This window comes from Triturus cristatus, chromosome 8 (genome assembly GCF_964204655.1).
Source record: "Triturus cristatus chromosome 8, aTriCri1.1, whole genome shotgun sequence".
Lineage (NCBI taxonomy): Eukaryota > Metazoa > Chordata > Amphibia > Caudata > Salamandridae > Triturus > Triturus cristatus.
The window spans coordinates 1,635,199,210-1,635,214,828 of NC_140591.1; the positions used below are offsets into that span (position 1 = coordinate 1,635,199,210).

Here is a 15,619-nt window from a genome sequence, read left to right on the forward strand (position 1 = left end):
AGAGACCTTCAGGTATTAAGCGCTCTACAAGTCAAAATTAACAAAAACACTGGTTTGGCGGGAAGATAGGGATAAGTAGGTACGCATTGCGAAGGTCCAATCTGACCATTCAGTCTTCAATCTGCAAGAGATCTCTGAGGAGATGCACCATCCCCTCGTTGAATTCTTAGATTTATGACCGGGCAATAGCCCCAGTTCCTTTTCTCCACCAAGAATAGATTGCTGAGAGAACCATGGGAATGGAGGGAGGAATGCACAATAGCACCTTTCGCCAGCAGACTAGAGATTTGCTCGTCCATCAACTTAATCTGTTCTATTGGGATGTACTGAGGGTTTGGACGGGAGTGCTCAAATGGTGAATCGTAGAACTCTATTTGGAACCCTCTGATAGTCTGAAGCACCCAAGCATCTGATGCATGGTTTTCCTGTCCTTTGGAAAAGGCGCTAGTCTGCCCCCTATTCTGACCCCTTCCTGATACCGTACACTCTCCTTATTGGATATTAAAGGATCTGTTGCCTCTCCGACAAGGGTATGATCTTGTTGGATGGAAGTTTCCAATTTTTGCCGGGTCCTGCTGCTGGAATCCACACCTTTTGAGGAGGCTTGGTGGAAAGCGAGGCCGGTCGAGCGCCCCCTGCCATGACCCGCTTTAGCATAAAAACAAGGTGTAAATATTTTTTTGTTTGAGGACTGGGCTCTATCTAATGACTTGAAAGTATTCACGGACTTCCCTAATTACTTTACGACGGGATTGTCAAAGATGTTATCCTCCGCAGTGGGACCAGCAGCGGCCCATGCAGGTAAGAGTGGTGGGGCCGGGTAGGGGAGATTTCGACTGAAGATGACGAGAGAAAATCAATTCTTTATTTAATTTTCCCTTGTGTCGTCTGTCGAATCCCTCCCCAACCAGGCCCCACCACTCTTACCTGCACGAGCCGCTGCTGAGTGGGACCCACACCAAAGGTTGAGTGTTCACCTAACTTAGGGTCAATATTTATTAGTAAATACCTATGCCTCTCACCTCGATATAGCGCAGTTCGCATTCCCGAAGAAAATGATGGCTCTCTGCGCTCAGCTGGACAAAATTTCAAGGGATATCAAGGATCCAGAAGCCCTGGTGTCCTTTGCGTTATCCAGAATCTTGGCTAACAGGCCCATAACATCCAACAATTTATCTTGGCATGACCGCCAAGAATGATCAATGCCCTTTTTATGGGTCTTTCATGAACTTGGTAAAACATGGCCATCTTAGTGTCCATCTCAAGTGTGAGTGCCACTTTCCCCTCTAATGCTGGTCTGAGACACTTTGCCTTTAGGCAGCTCCCAACCTCCTTATCGAGGGGCTTCCGCAACCAGGCCACTATATAGGATCAATGCACACTAACCCCAGATTCGCTGGGGAAGGGAACTAGAGGCTTGTTAGGGTAATAGGAGACGGCCTGCCTCCAACACAACTTAATACACACAAATGGGGCCGCTCCTATTGGAATGACCCGGACACAACTGAATAGTGTTAAGTGACTGTGAGTGTGGACATCTCACTAAAAGTTACGGACTGGCCTCACACACCACCTGGTGTCATGCTTCATCATCGGCCAGTCCTCGCCCTCTAAAATCTTGGTTTGATAGAGGGCGGGCATGCACCTGACGCCAGGGATGCACTTCTAACTGAGTGGGGCCCAAAGTGAATAAGTGAGATTAAAAGCCATTATAGTAACCTCATTCTCTATTTAATGATTTAGGAGACTATATGGTTTATAAAAACAAGTGTGCGGCGCAATTGGGAAAATTATTATCCCCTCGCCGTATAATCATTGGTCTGAAAATGGGTCGACATGTTTCTGCCTAATGTCAACAGAGGTACTTGGCATTCATCAGGACCTTAGTTTTTACCAAGAAACGGGCTCCACTCTTACCAAAATTATGGTTAAATGGAATCAGCGGTGGAGGGACCGTGGTCACTCTGCTGTATATATACGGGTCAGAAAAAGTACCCTGTAGAAAAACAAGAAGAAAAAGTAAAATAACACATACTCAGCAACCAGAAGGTTAGGGGGTCATTCATGAAAAAACGAAGCAGGCGCAACTATATACACTCTTATGTGCGCATAGTGCAAGTGTATAACACGTGACTGGCATACGTGAATACACCAGTGAGTAAAAAACACGGGGAAAATTACTCCCCAATTTCTTACCTACAGCCTAAACTCCATATACTCCATGGGAGGGGGAGTAAAGGAGAACCCCTGTAGTCAAACTCTGAAGAGGCAAGCAGATAAAGAAAAACTACTTTAGGCAGTATATTTTAAGCCAAATAGCGTGAAACTGAGGTGGGGGCAAGAAAGTATAAGCCACAACTAAATGCACACGCATCCCACTGTCATTCATCCAGACCGTAGCATCTTACTTCATCAAGGTGCGTTCTCCACGGGATCACCTACTGTGTACCGCACTCCTCCCCGGTGACAAGTAAGTAGGGGTAGAACCTTCTGTTAAATAGCAGACTTAATTAGTAAATTGATGGGAGGGGCCGGTCGTAACGTTACTGCGGGACCCAACTATGTAATCCGGTATCCCAGTCGTTCCCAGCGTAACTACTGCCTGGTTCAGCCTGTCTTCCGGGAAATGCGTCATGACAGGTGTCGATGTGCAGCAGTATTCAAAATTATTGAAGGCTCAATACCAAAACTGTGCCCTCAGCCACCCAAAAAATGAATGAGATCTGGTTGTAGGACTCGGAGATTGCTGGACGCGCGTTTCAACAGTAAACGGCACCCTCGCTCCGTGTGTCCTGGAAACACTATCGTTACCATCAGGGCGGGGCCAGCACTATATAGGATGCCACCTTAGGCGGCGGAGTCCATTCTGCTGATCTAGAATACAGAAGGTCGTCTTGATTAAGCATATCTGAGGTCTGACCTTGTGCATCCTCCTCCAGGGTGTCTATAACCACAGCCGGAGCAGCCCCAGTAAGCTGCCAGGTTCTCCAGCCCTGTCTGATGTGACACTGCCAGATTGACTGGGTTCCCTGGGGAGTCAGGTGGGCCCGAGGCACCCACCAGATTAGAAGAGGGTTGAGAGTCCATGAAAGCCTTTTTTAGGTGGGCAAAAGCGTTCATATCTACCCCCAACTGCTCCTTGCGCTTGGACTCTAAGAGCATAATGTGGAAGGCTGCCCAGGAGGTAATTGGAGCCAGAGTTCCAAGGTGTATGGATGGATCTGCGCTGATTTACTGTTGTAGGACTGTGTTCTGTTCCCTAAATCATCATGGGAAATTTAGTTTTGTTCGCTTTTCTTAAGCTTTTAATGGCTGCTGGATACAATAAATGAAGAAAGTTGAAGCTAATCCTCGCCACCGGTCCTGACATAGAATTAATTTTTTAGATCTTAGTAATATCCCATCTTCCATGGAAAGTTCTTCAGAAACTTTGAAGTACAGCTGAAGCATAGGAGTTAATGCCTTTTCTTTTGGACAACCATTTTTAACATGCTCTAGCACCTGCTTTAACACTCGGGCCTCTGCTAGCAAAACTCTCCAACCTTCCTCAGAACAACGCCTAATCCTGTTACTTTGATTGATGCTACTACACAGTCCTCAAAATCTTCATCCATAAGTTCTGCCAACATTCGTTCATCCTCATCACTGCTGTTACTTGAGAGCCGGAAAAGAAAATTGACTGACCTTCTTACCCCCAGCAATGTGTACCACATCAAATTGAAACTGCCGTAGTTTCATAGGTAACCTCAAAATCCTCGGGATACAACACCTTAGACCACCACCACCGAATATAGAATGTTTCAATTGCCCACCAACATGTGACCAATTCTTTCTCAATAATCAAATATTAAATTCTGCATCACACTGAACCCTCTAGGCAAATGGAACAGCATACTCTACTTCTCCTTTCTTTTGTTGAGCACAGCTCCTAAACCTACCTTACTGGCACCAACCCTGTTGTAGAATTGTAAAGAAGGATCAAATGGTTTGATAACTTTACTCTCACTCAACTGAGAATAAATCATGCGATGGCTTCTGAACATACCTCATCCCAAATAAACTTGAATTCTTACGTGAGAACTACTGATGGGACTAATCTTTGTTGTGTACTCTAGAATTAACCATGAGTAGAATTCACACAGTCCACTCTTATCACCAGGAGAGGGAGTTTCTATGATAGATTTTATCAACCCCAGCCTGAGTTTTAATCCTTCTTTGGAAATCATTTGTCCTAAATATTCAACCTCACTACATAAGAACTAACACTTCTGTCTTTTAGGTATAACTTCATGTTCCTTGAAGACTTTGAGAACTCCTTTCAAAATAAGTGTGAGACAGCATCTTTAGCAAAAATCAGCATATTGTCTTGGAAGACCAAAACCCTTTGCACCTCTTTAAGCATGTTGTACATTATTCTTTGAAAAGATGATGCCTTCGAGGCAAGCCCAAATGACATACAGCGATACCGAAATTTACCTATTGGAGAACCAAATGCTGTAAAGTGTTGCAATTCTGCTTGGTGGTATGCGGGTTCAAGATAAAGCTTACAAAATAAACTTGGTCCAGCAGTTGGAGCAAATAAATCATAAATTTTGGGAAGTAGGTGTGAGCCAACCCATATGTTTTCATTTAGTGACCTTAGATCAACCTACACGTGTAGTTGTCTACTCCGCTTGTGTGCTACTACAAGCAGGGACAACCACAATGATGACTCAGTAGAATGAATTGAGTTCTTTCTCAAGATCATCTGACACTAAATGGAACCCCATGTAGTTTGTTCTTGACAGGGATGGCTCCTTCCTTGACTTTGATCTTGTGTTTGAAACCCTTTATCTTACCCAGTATCCCAAAAAACCTCACAGAACCTGTGGTTCCATTCCTCCACAACCCCATTATATTCCACCACCAACACTTGTTCTTTGTGACCATTTCTAAGAACCATTCTAAATATTTCTATCTGAAACCACCCCAGACTGTTCAATCTCTTTATGTCCACGCATATTTTCCCTTCAGTTCTCCTTCCCCTAAATCCCAGTACATCCTCTTTGTAACCTGAGAGCTCTATTTGTGGCCCTTCATAGGAGTCAGGTCAACAATCCAGTGGGAATAATTTTATGTCACCCTACATGTATTGGAATAATCTTTGGGTGATCATATTGATTCTTTATCCTGAATCTGCCAGAAATCTTACGTTTTTATTATCCACACAAATAGCCACAATAGGATCGACACATGAAGAGGGATCACCCGAGATGGGACTCAAGCCTCTATGATGATCACCATTACCACCAGAAACGTTGTCCCCCACGCTAAGTACATGATCATTCACTCCCTCGTCATCACTCAGGATCAGAATCAGAATCAGTCTCACAATCAGACTGTCATACACGCTACAGACTTTACCAAATTACTCTTTTTCTTCTGGCAAACCTTAGCAAAGCGTCCTATTTTCTTACAGTAATTGCAGGTGACCATTATAGTTGGGCAAAGTTTACTATTTTTAACATGGGGAGGGTTCTTTCAGTGAAAACACATGTTAGATGCTAAAGGATCCATTTTGAAACCCAATGATTTATTACCACTAATTGTCTTCTGAATCTCAGTGTCAACTCTGTGATTCCTCTGGCTTCTCATTGCTAGAATGTTCTACCTCCAGGCACCACCAAGTCTGAATGCCGGCATGGTCCAGACTAATGGAGTTGCCACCTGAGCACTGCTGAGATGAATTACCCGTTTTAAGAGAGGGATTTGGGGAAGGAACTGCAGGGAGGGAGACCTGTAAAGGAAAAACAGGTTTGTAACCAATTATCCTAGACTATCCCTCTACACCAGCAGTATCTGTGTCCATATGATAGTTACTTGTGCCCTTTCTCATAGTCTCCGAAGATAGGTTATAATGTTTTCTCATATAAAATAATGTAGATGGTGAGCAGGGTATACATAATGAGCATAAGTTGGCATGCACAATTATTGGTTCTGCTATGTCTTTTACGACATCTACCAGGCTGCGCTCTTCGGCAATCTTGAGCTGCCTTGATGTACAGTCTGCAAGACAGGTAGCAGCTTGATTAGGCTTTGTTGGTTCGGTTTCGTCTCGCATTCTGACTATAATAAATGTCCCCCAACAGTTCAAATATTTCTTTAGGTAAACAAAACATGTGGGACCTGCCACGCAACATATCTACAATGTTTTTAAAAATGACACGTTCTGGATGTGAATACAAGTGAATAGCGCAGTGCGCTCTTACCCACTGAGAAAGGGCAAATCTCAAACCTGACGTTTGGTCACAATGAGGTGTAAGCAGAATCACCCGTTGTGGACTGATAGTCTCAATATCGCCCTGTCCCAGCTGCTGACAACCGTCAGATGTCCGAGCCAGTCGGAAGAAAAGGACATGGCCAAGTTGGTGGGGGATGCCGGAACTCCAGTCTATATTGCTTTCGAATTGAGGAGGATGAATAGCAAGCCTGTGTCATACCCCTCCTTTCGTTTTCTACTTGAGCCCCTCCCAATATGGCTGCCGCACTAGAGTGTCTGGGAAGTGTCGTTTTCAGTGCTTTCACCAAGTCGGGTGTGCCTACAAACAGACAGCGGGCAAAGAATACTACCAGACAATGAGTGCCCTGAGCATTGCTATTAGTAAACGGTGATGCCTTCAACCATAACGAAAGGGCGCAAAAACAAAAGGCATGACTAAGGCACATAACACAAGGCAGAACCAAACAAGACACAGCTTAAAGGGTACATAATGCAATGGCACGAAGGTTGGTGAGCATCATCAATAGCACCAAAGCATAAAGATATAAGACTGCAAGTACTCTTGTTAGATGCCAAAGGACAATGCCACCAATAACTGCCAGTTGCAATTCGTCCATGTATTTTTCCACACTAGGGCATGACAGTAGCACAGAGGTCAAACAAGATCATGGCACTTGTATATTTTCCGAGAAGATGTGCTAGTGTTAACTAGATTCACTGACTAAAAAGGTTACTCTTTAAGGTTCTTTACAGAAATGTGGGATATCCCTATAATCTTTTCCTTTTTGATGGCTTCATCCAAAAATGGGTTTCCCATGAATAATAGTTTCTGAATGATCTGTTTATCTTTGCACTTTCAAACGAACTGGTCTCTAATCAACTGGTCTGTAAAATGAGCAAACTGACATTGAGAGACCAAAGTCTGAAGTGCTGTGATGTATGTGTTCACGTCCTATTCGATCTTCAGTTTGCTTTTGAAGAACCTGTGTCTGAGTACTGTTAAACTGGGTTGCTTATCGAATCTCATTTGGAGTTTCTTGACTGCCTCTTTACAATCATCTAGTATCTCAACGAAGGGCCTTAGCAAATAAGCTGTTCTTTGCCCTCAACTTAATAAGTAAATAAATGGGGAGGTCGTCTCAGTCATATCTACTGCAAATCATCAGAGCCAAATTTTAACCATAATTGACCTATGGCTCAGAACTCCTTAAGGGAAAAGATGTAACAACTATTAACATTCTACAGTCCGCCTTGTTCAAAAGCATCTACCGCCTACCACAACACACATGCCAAGCTGAAGTGGCCTTGGAATTTGGGCTCCTGCACCAGCTCCCGGTGAGAATGGCTGCCCTACTCAAATTGTGCTGGAAGTTGAGAGCCACCTCTCCTGAGTCCTTGGCCGCTTTGTGTTGGTCTGAAATGGAAAGCCAGCACACTATCAAAAATAGCTGGCCAACAGTGCTCCGCCAATCTTTGACATCCCTCAACTCACATGAGGCCTGGGAGCTAAATATTAGCCACGCAGCATTAAACAAAATCACCAACAAAGCTGCCAAACTAAAATCGTGGTGGATGGATACAGCGGAATTGGCAGGCATAAAACACAGCTGGTCAGTCTTACAATCTTATAGCACCTGGGGGCCTCAACCATACCTTACGTGTCACATCTCTCAAACCATCCAACATTTGTATACAATAATATGACTGGGAGCCTTTCTTTCAAAAGATCTGGTGCCGCCCTGGGAACAAAAATGTTGAACTCTCTTTTCCGACTCTGTGGCCAATTTGATGAAAGCTTATTACACTTCCTGTTCATTTAACCTGTAAAACATTTAAGACAGGAACTACTCTGCCCCACCTTTTGAGCCCTTTAGATAGGATCATGCTGCACTGCAGTGCTGACCTTATTGAACAGCAAATCAATTCAGCTCTCTTGCAGGGCCACTAAGTTCCTACTACAAGTGAACAAAATATTAACGTCAACTTGGTCATTCTAGATGAATAGTGGCAGCCGCGGGGCAGGGAATCTTTAGGCAAAGATTTTGCCACTTATCAGCTGAACCGTGTGCTTACTTTCCATCATCTCTTAAAAATCCTTGCTGTTAATTCCCATGGGAGCACCCACGCACAGAGCACTTCATGGACCGTTGTTTTTAGACTATTGCTTCTGTACTGCAAGACATTTTAACCATGAATTCCTTTTTAGTCTATATTGCTTTCTTTAAACAGACTTTTTATTCAATATTTTGTATGGCTTAAAATTGCAACGATTTTAATTAATGTGCAAATAAATACTTACTTACACTCATCTAGTAATTTCTCGTCCTCCAGCAGTAACTCGGGTAAATGGTTAACTGTGGCTCTCTCCTCAAACCCAATTAGTGCAAATACAGCATTTCTTTCTCTGGATAACTGTGCTGGTTGTTTGTTTAACAAAATCAATCAAATATGTTAAAAAAAAAAAAAAAATACTCAATTAATTAAACAGTATAACAGATGAAAATGGCAATGTCAAATTAGCAAATAAATAGTCATGCATCTATGTCACTGTTGTAAATTTCTTAACGACCATGAGTGTTCCTTTTTCTGTGATATTATTCTATAAATGACAAGCAAATGTGGCAGTACCAATGGTAGCTAAGTGAAAAACAAACGAACAAGCACTTATAAGTGTGCTTGTCACTGAAGAAACATTTTGACATCCGTAAGTCTGCCTGTCTCTATTATAATGTCCTTGAAATTATAAGTAATATGATTCTTACCAACAGTAAATGTATAGTGTGCTTGTCACTGTAAGAAATGTGTATATTAAAGAAAAATGAAAACGGGAAAGAACTTATAGTTAGTCTATTAAAATTATTAACTTTTGAATAAATCTACAAAGGCTGAATCTTTAAAAGTGCAGATAAAATAACTTCCAAACTGTACCAGTAAATTTTTGCACTGTAAACTTTGCTCCCATTCTTTTAAACGAGTACGGCTGTCAAAACTCTTTCAAGATGGCAGCCTTAACATGGGCTGGTTAGCATTGCATGCGCTAGGTGGAGACATACACAGCATTATTGTGTGCTTCAAGAAGAACGGCGCCTGAATGTAATAGGTCTAGCCAACTTCAAGAAGGTGGGTGAAAGTCTAAAGTTATTGTTGCATGTGCTAGCATCAGATGTGCACAGTAAGGTAATGCTGTGAACTGTGAAAGGCATGAGGTACGGATCTGCAACAGGGGGTCCAGCACACGGGCAAAAGGTAGTGCCAAGCAAACACAAGGAGAGGATGGACGGAGTACTGAAACTTTTCAGACACTCTCCCACAGTCACAGATCTGGGTTGAATCCATAATCGTTCTTTGGCTCACTTTGCCACCCCAGTTCAGACACAGCTATATGCAAATCAGTCTTGACCCTGTGCCTCATGAGCACAGTCCAGCCCGAAATGCAAACCATGTCTTCCCTGGACCGGAAACAAGTATCCTGGGACCGGTTTCGGGCTAACAGCCCTCATCATCCAGACTAGCTTGAATCCAGTGGCAAAGTGAGCAAGGGATCCACGTCTGGGCATACCCTGCTAACTTAGGGCAAACAAAGCAAACACAAGGAGAGGATGGACGGAGTGCTGAAACCTTTCAGGCACTCCCCCCCCCCCCCCCCCCCCCCCCAGTCACAGATCTGGGTTGAATCCATCATTCTTTAGCTCACTTTGCCACCCCAGTTCAGACACAGCTATATGCAAATCAGTCTTGACCCTGTGCCTCATGGGAACAGTCCAGCCCGAAGGAAGTGCCACACACATGCTTCCCCACGAAATGCACAGCATGGGCAGCTTGCAGGATACCCATGGTGGTGCCCGCTCTGGGCACTACCACAGGGAGAGTTAGAAGTTCCTCACAACAGCTGATCCAAAGTGCGAAGGACACGTCCATGTTAGGGACCAGCTACTGTGACATGCATAAATGCGGCAGCCTTCAGAACACGATTGTCTGGAAAAAGCACTGAAACGAAGCAGTCAGCAGGGTTCAAGAGGCAGCTCCATTCATTGCCGATATAGCTGTAGTAGCGAAGACAGAGGCGGTGAGGTGATTCACCAAATAGGTTAATTAGGATACAGCATATAGAACTGTCTGTCAGTACACACAGGTACTCTTGGCTCTCCACAGTCCAATGTTCAACTCAACTGTCCCCCTTTAGAATCATAGCCTTCTATTTGGAACATGGAACATATAACATCTGTTTGATCGGGCACAATTGGTGTGGGTCTCCCCTGCATTTTTTTTGTCTTTGCCTCTCTAATTTGTGCTGTTTTGGACTTCGTTTTGCTGGTCTAGATGCTTTGGGCACTTTGCCACTGCTGTTCAGTGCCAAAGTGCAAGTGCTCCCATTGTAAATTGGTGTTATGGATTAGTGATTCCACGATTGGCATATTTGATTTACTAGTCAGACCTAGTACAGTGCACTGTGTGCCCAAGGCCTGTAAATCAAATGCTGCTAGCGGGCTAGAGCACGGATTGTGCCACCCACAGAAGCAGTCTGTAAAATGTAACTCTGGCCTGCCATTGCAGAGCCTGTGTGCAGTCCAGGACTGCCATGTCGACTTGGCAAGTGCACATACTTGCCAGGAGCTAACCTTCCCTTTTCTACATATTAGTCACTCCTAAGGTAGGCTCAAGGTACCCATGTAGGCAGGGTGCATTGTATGTGAAAGGTAGGACATGCCCTGATGTGTTGCATGTCCTGATGATGAAATACTGCCAATTTTGTTTACACTATTGTAAGGTTACCTGCTCCCATAAGACAGAATGGGGAGTTTGTTTATAACATCTTATATACCTAACTGCCCCTGGAGCAAGGTAGGAAAATACAATTTGATATACTTTAACTCAGAATGTTAAAATGCATCTTTTAGTGAGAGTGATTTTAACATTCTGTGTTTGAAAATATCACTTAAAGTAGGTATTTTCATGCTTGGCCATCCTGTATGCCCCTGCCTGGTTTGTGTATTGCCTGTCTGGCTTTGGATGACAGTGGCTGGGGAGGAACAGTGGCTCCAGAGTGCCTGATGAGTCAGGGATGGGCTGAATAGACCTGGGCTGCATTTAGAGTAGGGGAGGAGATTTCCTTTCACCTGCATGGGCCTGATCTGACTTCAACAATGCTGACTCCACCTCCTGCCAGGAAGCTGCACCAGTGAGGACAGAACTGGTTTTGGCTGGGTACAGACACTCTCTGCCTTCAGAGAACATAGGATTTGTGTGTATCAAAACAGGGGCCCAGACTCCAGACTTTTAGAGCACTTCAGGGAATCAAGAGGAACCTTTGGCAAAGATAAGAGCTGTAGAAGCTGAGGAGGAATACTGCCCCTGTGCTGTTTGCTCTCTGGGGTGGGCCTGCAGTGGCTACTTGCTGCCAAGGAAAGGAGAAAAGGACTCTTCTGCTTGCTTTGTCCCCCTGCTTAAAGACAAGATCTCCAAGGGCTTGCACTGAGCTTGACCCCTGTTCTAGAGGTCTCAGGAGCAGCAAAGACCTCATGTCTGTGGGCACCGTCTTGGAACGTCTCAGCAGGAGGTAAGGGTAACCAACTCTGTCCTCGAGTCTGTTGCAGGATTCTGTGTCCAGAAAGCACTGCCAAGAGCAACATCTCACTTTGCAATGCAATCCTGGTCTCACCGACTGTCAATGAGCCGCTGCTTGCACCGTGTCATGTGGGCACCGCACTCCGCAACACTTTGTTACACGCTGCAAAGACAACACTGACACAATCGCTGCCCGACCCGAACATTGACTGGCTCCGCCGCCGCATCGTGACCTGCCAGCACCACAGCGAGCATCGTCTCACCCTTCAACGCAAGCCCTGGTCTCACCGACTCCGCCAACGAGCCGCTGCCTGCACTGAATCGTGAGGACATCGTCTTCCGCAACGCTTCGTTTAACAACGCGGCCGCGCCGTTTGCCCGAACCGACTCGCACTGACGTTTTGGTCGCAACAAGAAAGGTACTCTGTTCGAGTCTGTTGATGCCTTAGCTGGCCTGTATCAATGCGGTTGGCTGGAATTGTTGTACTCTGTCGTGTTCAGTTTTGCAGTAGCCCCTGGAGGAGCTACCGAGTCAGAAGAACTGTGTTTTATTGATTTTCCGGCAATTTAAAGGTTATTTTGCACAAGGATTATTTTTCAGGAGTATTGTATGTTGGATTTTTATCGTATTTGGTCTTATTGGTTTAGATAAATATTTACTAGGTTTCTAAACTGCTGTGGTGTCCATTTGTAGTGTTTCACTGTATTACTGTGTGTTCACAAATGCTTTGGACACTGCTTCTGAGATAAGCCTGTCTGCTCGTTTCAAGCTACCAAGGGGGTGAGCAGGGGTCATTTTAGAAGTGTATCCCCCTTACCCTGACTAGAAGCAAGGGTCACTTTTTGGACAAAGTTACCTACCTCTACAAACTAAAGACCCCCATTTCTAACAACATCCATCATCTGTAAGGATAAAGATAAATGGGCAGAATAAAACACTGTTCCACTGGTGCAATCGTATACAGCTCTGCCATTGCGCCAGGATCTCTTACACAGCTCCGGTAAACCTCGTTCACAACAACGTCTAAACCATGAATGCCTTTACAACAAAGGCTTTACAAAGAAAGTGCCTTTACAAAATAAATTTTCACAATATTTTTATTTTTTTACAAAACGTATGCCTTCACAACAGATGCCTTGTCCATGAAAATGTAAGTATTTTGTGGGTAAGTATAAAGGTAGTAAAGTGTGATTAAAAATACATATTAGAGAAGGGATGTTTAGGATGGGTTGGGGTTTTTGGATGGCAAGGATTATTTTTAGGTTTTAGGGTGGGTATCAGTTTTCAATGGTAATAGATTTTTAGGGTTTAGGATGCGTATGGGATTTTGGGTGGCAAGGGAATTTCTAGGGTTTAGGGTGGGTATGGGTTTCTGGGTGGCAAAGGAATTTTTAGGTTTTAGGGTGGGAAGACACTTTATTCAGTGATAGGGTGAATCTGGTTTTTTGGATGTGAATGTATTTTATTTTAGAGATTAGGATGGGTATGGGTTTTTGGATGGAAAAGGAATTTTTACAGTGGGTATGGGTTTTTGGGTGGAAGGGAATTTAAAAGGTTTATGGTGGGTGTGGGTCTTTGGGTGGGAAGGGAATTTTTAGAGTTTAGGGTGGGTATGGTTTTTTTTTACGGTTTAGGGGTTGTTGGTTATAAATATATAAATGGGGTAATACTTACCTGTTAATTTTCTACCACCAATATGCCTTTTACAACAGAAGTGTAAGTACTTACTATATATATATATATATATATATATATATATATATATATATATATATATATATATATATATATATATATATATATATATATACATTTACATATACTTAAAAAACCATAGGTTTCAAACATGTTATAGTTAGCTGGACATTTCACTCGTAAAAAAACAATGAAATTCCCCCGTTATAGTTACTACAGGCAACTATAACTCACGCGACCGCAATCCTCTGCTGATGACGTCAGATATTACATCACTGTATTTAGACACTTATTTACCCATGTCTTCTTCCATTAATCTTTAGCTATACATATATTACAAATATTTATTTTTCAGAAAGACACATGTCATCAGTGATGTAATATCTGACGTCATCAGCAGAGGATTGCGGTCGCGTGAGTTATAGTTGCCTGCAGTAACTATAACGGGGGAATTTCATTGGTTTTTTACGAGTGAAATGTCCAGCTAACTATAACATGTTTGAAACATGGTTTTTTAAGTAAATTTGCAAGGTTTTTTAAATGATAATTCGTAACTATAACGTGTGTGAAACCTATGTTTTTTTTCAGTGAATTTGTACGGTTTTTTAAATGCTAAGTTGTTTTAATTTTTTTTTTTCCAGGTTTTTCAAACAAAACAATTTTTATTTTTTTTAAAATCGCGAGGTGCGCGCACCCTGCGCGCACGGTGCGCTTCGCGCCCACGGTTTGCAGTTCGTGCCGTGCGCACAGGGTGCGCGCACCTCGCGTTTAAAAAAAATAAATAAATACATTTTTTTTTTCTCCCTTGGGGGTCCTTCTGTGACCCCCTAGCCAAGGCTATGGGGTCAGGAACTGTCCACTCTGCCCCCTTTTCACGTTCTCCACCTTTGTTTTTCACCCCCTCAGACTGCGAGAGACAAAATGGCGGCCGACACTTCCTGGTTTCGACCGATTCCAATGTTTACCGACATCTAACAACCAATCAGAATTGCGCTCGCGCACGGCAGGGTGCGCGCGTATAGGTATTGATATGCTTTTAAATGCTATTTTCTCAGGAAATACTGAAAAAAATGAAAGTTACAGGGACATTATATTTAGGCTGACATTTCACTTGTAATGCACTGCTTATGACCTCATATATTACATCACTCATGACATGGTCAGTGACCTCACAGATGACATCTCGAATGACATCACTGATGACATCATTCAGTGACAATGTTTTTAAATGTTTGAGTTTTAAATATATATACCAAGGTGTATTGGTGAATCAGAGGGTTTATGAGTGCCTGTATGAATGATCCAGTGGGTGCATGACTAACGGCATAAATGAGTGATTAGGTGTCTCAGTGAATGCATGGGTGAGTGACTGGGTTGTGTGAATGGCTGTATCAGTCTGTCAGATGGTGTCTAAGTGGCTATATGTATTGGTGAGTGGGTACATTAGTGGCTGTATGGGTGATTGATTGGCTGACTGAGTACCTGTGTGGGTGTATTTGTGTCTGTGCAGGTGGGTGAGAGGGAGTCAGACAGCCTGCATGGATGATTGAGCCAGGGAGTCGTTGGCTGTATGGGTTAGTGAGTGCATAAGTGAAGGTCTGTATAGGTGACTGAGTATGTGTATGGCTGTGTCAGTGAGTGAATGGTTGTGTCTGTGGTATATGTGTGAGTAACTGGATATGTGAAAGGCAGTATAGGTGAGTGTTGGAGTATATGAATGACTATGTGTGAGTAAGGGATTGTGATAGTGGCTGTATGAGTGTGGGCTTGTGTGAGTGACTATAGGTGAATGTGTTGCTGTGTGATTGACTCTATAGGTGTGTAAGTAACTGTGTGAGTGACTGTATGGGTGTATGAGTGTATATATCAGTGGCTGCATTAGTGAGTGTGTTGGTGTAGGAGTGCCTGTATGGGTAACTGAATGGATATATGTGTGTGTGTGTGTGTAGACCTACAAATCAGTGAGGGTGTGTTTAAGTACTGGTATGGGTATGCCAATGTTTTTCAGAAGGTTAGTGTGGAAGTTGGAGTGGGCGTATGAAAGGTTACATGGGGATGTGAGTAGGTGTCAGATTCTGTGGATGATGCCATCCGTGATG

The 15,619-nt window shown here is 43.5% G+C and overlaps 1 protein-coding gene and 1 long non-coding RNA gene across 4 annotated transcripts in view; one reads left to right on the forward strand and one right to left on the reverse strand.

The window, feature by feature from the left end:
* LOC146808464 (transient receptor potential cation channel subfamily M member 2-like) overlaps positions 1-15,619 on the forward strand; it is a 1,747,278-nt gene that overhangs the window by 514,353 nt on the left and 1,217,306 nt on the right. The gene's annotated exons all lie outside the window — the stretch shown is intronic.
* Positions 1-15,619, reverse strand: part of LOC146808465 (uncharacterized) — an 82,170-nt gene that overhangs the window by 45,385 nt on the left and 21,166 nt on the right. Inside the window, exon 2 of the long non-coding RNA XR_014967992.1 lies at positions 8,563-8,676. This is a non-coding gene — a long non-coding RNA (uncharacterized LOC146808465). The remainder of the gene's footprint in view (positions 1-8,562; positions 8,677-15,619) is intronic.